Genomic DNA, 4,570 nt, shown 5'->3' with positions numbered 1-4,570 from the left:
GCAGCATGAGGTGGGCTTCTTGACTTCTCCCCCGGAAGTTACCACAAATTGAACGTCTATAACTCATCAAAGGATTCTCTGCTCATCATACAGAACAGCTAAGAGACACACATGAGGATTACCTGAAGGTGGGGAAACCAGGTGAGTGGGGGAAGAGGGGAGGAAGAAGCGTGGAGACATAGCCCGTAGCCGCAGCGGTGGAGATGCGGAGCCCCAGGATACAGACAGGAGATCGCAATAGCCAGGCTATGTGCTCTCTCCCTGCACCCCTCTCTCCCTGCCCAGCCTAGAGATCAGCGTACAGGATGGCGGTGCCCACCTTTCGAGGCACAGACTTCAGCTGAGAACTGTGACTGGGCTCTCTTGGTCAGACAGAAAGCAGAAAAAACTCCATACCCGGACCGCTCCCCCCACTCTCCCACAGCTTTCCAAACCCCACCCTTCTGGAGTCTTAAGCTGGTCCCTGAAAGGAAAATAATAGTATCAGGTTACAAACGAGCTGCAGCCCTTAAGAACTGGAAAAAGCCCATCTGCAGCTGTGACTGAGGGAAAAGGCTGGGAAGAGTGTGACACTGGTGGGCAGGCCAGGGAGACAAAGGCACCTGTCTCCCCAGCACACACCATTTCTGGGCAGCTCCCAGCAGAGCAATTAGAGCTGCTGAGACAAACGCAGGTGTCAGCAGCAGGTGGCAGAGGCATCCCTGGGTTTTCAAAAGCTCAGAAATCTCATGCCCTCCACGCCCCAAAATGGAAGAAGTACCCTAAGACCCAGGGAAGAAGCCCACCTCCCGGTGGCAGGCTATGGTGCTCTTAGCACACATTTGTGCAGGTGAGAGCAGGAACTGCATTGACTTTGAAAACCTACCAACCACACCGCATAGCCCCACCCATCTAGAACTACATTGCCAGGGTCACTCTGGGTGCCAGTGTATGGCTCTGCCTCCACAAGATGCACAGGAGTTTTTGTACAGCAGAGGACAACCTAGAGATAGCTTGGTGGACTTAAGCAAAGATTGGGGCTGTTTTTTTTTTTTTAAATATTTTATTGGGGAAGGGGAACAGGACTTTATTGGGGAACAGTGTGAACTTCCAGGACTTTTTCCAAGTCAAGTTGTTGTCCTTTCAATCTTAGATGTGGAGGGCGCAGCTCAGCTCCAGGTCCAGTTGTTATTGTTAGTTGCAGGGGGCACAGCCCACCATCCCTTGGAGGGAGTTGAACCGGCAACCTTGTGGTTGAGAGCCCACTGGCCCATGTGGGAATCGAACCGGCAGCTTTCGGTGTTAGGAGCACAGAGCTCCAACCGCCTGAGCCACCGGGCCGGCCCAAGGGCTGTTTTTATTTTATTTTATTTTATTATTTATTATCATTTATTATTATTATCATATATGATAAGAGAAAGAAGAAATATATATATATATATTTCTTCTATATATATCTATATATATAGATAGATATATACATATCTATCTATATATATAGATATATATATAGATATATATAGATATAGATATAGATATAGATATATAGATATATATATAGATATATATAGATATATATAGATATAGATATATAGATATAGATATAGATAGATATATATAGATATAGATATATAGATATATAGATATAGATATATATCTATATATATAGATAGATATAGATATATATCTATATCTATATATATCTATATCTATATATATCTATATCTATATCTATATCTATAGATATATATCTATATATCTATCTATCTATCTATCTATCTATCTATCTATCTATCTATATATATATATATATTTCTTCTTTCTCTCTCTCTTTTCATCTTTCTTTTCCTTGCTCTACTTTTTCTCCTTCTTTACATTTTTCTGTATTGATTCTTTTGGGGTGGGGGGGTGTTGCTATTTTTTGTTTTGTTTAGTTTGGGTTTTTGGTTTTTATATTTTTGATATTTTTGTTTGTGTTGAACATTGGTTGTCAGTTGTTTTTACATGTGAGTGTATTTGTTTGTTGTTGTTATGCTTGTAGATTTGTTTTTGTCCTGAAATCGCCTGCACAAGGGCCCAGCCCAGGTGGCACAAGAATGAACACACCCAGAAGCCAACTCCACACCAAACAAGAGCATTGCTGGGTTTGACCTACAAGTGACACACCCAAAGGGAATTCCCTACAGGCACAAGAGCCCAAAGCAGCCAAGCCTCATCTGAGGGGGTCAACCCTCACACAGCAGCTCATATACTGTGGGCATAGCCTATTCTCACAGCTAGTCAGCCTGGGAGTCAATCCCTCCCACTGACAAGTCAAAAGCAAAGCTCAACTTCAGCAGGAGAACACATACAACACAAGGAACACCTCTGGAACACATGCACAAGAGAATAGGGAGACTATGCAATTCAAATATAAAGGACACGAATTACATACGTCCACCCAGCAAAGACTGAGAGACCTAGGGATCTACCTAATACATCGAAGCAAACACAGAGAGTCAGCCAGAATGAGGAAACAAAGAAACATGTCCCAAATAAAAGAACAGAAGAAACCTCCAAAATTGGAAATAAATGCAATAGAGGTAACCAACCTATCAGAGACAGAGTTTAGAACACTGATAAGAATGTTTAAGGAACTTAGTGAGAACATAAAGAAGGATAGAGAAATCATTTTTAAAAAACCACCTGATAGAACTAAAGAATACAATAACTGAAATAAAGAACACATTTGAAGGAGTTACCAGCAGATTAGATGAAGGAGAGGATCAAACCAGCAATTTAGAAGACAAAATAGCAGAGATCACCCAATTGGAACAACAAAAAGAAAAAAGAATAAAAAATAATGAAAATAGTTTAAGAGACCTGTGGGATAACATCAAACACAACAACACGTGCATCATAGGAACACCAGGAGAAGAGAGGGAGCAAGGGATCAAGAACATATTTGAAGAAATAATAACCAAAAACTTCCCTAACCCGGTGAAGGAAATCAAAACACAAGCTCAGGAAGTACAGAGAATTCCAACCAATATGAACCCAAACAGGCCCACACATTACAGTTAAAACGACAAAGGTTAAAGGCAAAGAAACAATCTTAAAAGCAGCAAGTGACAGACAGCAAGTTACTTACAAGTGTGCTCCCATAAGACGATCAGCTGACTTTTCTACAGAAACTTTGCAGGCCAGGAGGGAATGGCAGGACATATTCAAAGTGATGAAAAACAAAGGCCTACAACCTAGATTGCTTTATCCAGCAAGGCTATCATTTAAAATTGAAGGAGAGATAAAAGAGCTTCTCAGAAAAGAAGAAGCTAAAGGAATTCATTACCACGAAGCCATCGATGCAGGAAATGTTAAAAGGGCTTCTGTAAGCAGAAGAAAGATGAAAACAATCTAATGATTGAAGACTAGAAATACAAATAAGAGGGCATTAAACGGTTGCTGGCGCAGCAAGCTTGCTGTGAACTTCCTCGGTCTCTGGCTCTTACTCCTGTGTTCGCCCACTTGCTTTCATCCCGTGAAACCTAAACCCACTAGACCTTGCTCTTTCCCTTAGCCTGTAGCTGCATCATTGAAACACCGCCACCATTCTCCAGGCACGCCTGGTCCAGGGCTCCATCCTAGAGGCGCTTAAGGACCTCATCAATGAGGCCTGCTGGGACATCAGCTCCAGCAGTGTGAACTTGCAGAGCATGGACTCATCTCATGTCTCCTTAGGGCAGCTCACCCTGTGCTCCAAGGGCTTCCACACGTACCGCTGAAATCACAATCTGGCCATGGGTGTGAACGTCACTAGCAGGTCCAAAATCCTAAAGTGTGGCGGCAACGAAGATATCATTACACTAAGGGCAGAAGATAATGCGAACATGTTGACACTAGTTTTTGAAGCTCCAAATCAAGAAAAGATTTCAGACTATGAAATGAAGTTAATGGATTTAGATGCTGAACAACTTGGGATTCCAGAACAAGAATATAGCTGTGTAGCGTCTAGTGAATTTGCACGTGTATGCCGAGATCTCTGTCATATTGGAGATGCTATTGTAATTTCCTGTGAAAAGGACGGAGTGAAATTTTCTGCAAGTGGGGAACTTGGAAATGGAAATATTAAGCTGTCACAAACAAGTAATGTTGATAAAGAAGAGATGAATGAGCCAGTTCAGTTAACTTTTGCACTGAGATACCTGAACTTCTTTACAAAAGCCACTCCACTCTCTCTTACAGTAACACTCAGTATGTCTGCAGATGTACCTTGTTGTAGAATATAAAATTGCTGATATGGGACATTTAAAGTACTATCTGGCTCCCAAGATCGAGGATGAAGAAGGATCTTAGGTGGTCTTAAAATCCAAGAAAATAAAACTATGCTCTATGAGAACTGCTTCAGAGATTTCAACATGTCCTTAAGACTCCTGTCACCAAATTTGTACTTCTTTGAGTACATATGTAGATAATGTTTTCTGTAAATAACCTATTTTTGGGGGGTCCATTCTTGACAGTTTGTTAAAAGGTTAAAGTCCTAAGTCAAATCTGGTATAGTTAACCTAGAATTACTTCTGACTTATATAGAAATACTCCTTAGGATTTTTATATA

General features: G+C 41.4%; 1 pseudogene across 1 annotated transcript; it reads left to right on the top strand.

The window, feature by feature from the left end:
• Window positions 1-305: 305 nt before the first annotated feature.
• LOC308509738 (proliferating cell nuclear antigen-like) lies at window positions 306-4,311 on the top strand (annotated as a pseudogene). The gene is made up of 2 exons: window positions 306-311; window positions 3,576-4,311. The product of its transcript is annotated as a proliferating cell nuclear antigen-like (transcript).
• Window positions 4,312-4,570: the final 259 nt, after the last annotated feature.

Source organism: Rhinolophus hipposideros, assembly GCF_964194185.1.
Source record: "Rhinolophus hipposideros genome assembly, chromosome: 17".
Classification (NCBI taxonomy): domain Eukaryota; kingdom Metazoa; phylum Chordata; class Mammalia; order Chiroptera; family Rhinolophidae; genus Rhinolophus; species Rhinolophus hipposideros.
Note: the sequence above shows the minus strand (reverse complement) of the source record. Positions and strands in the feature narration are given on the sequence as shown.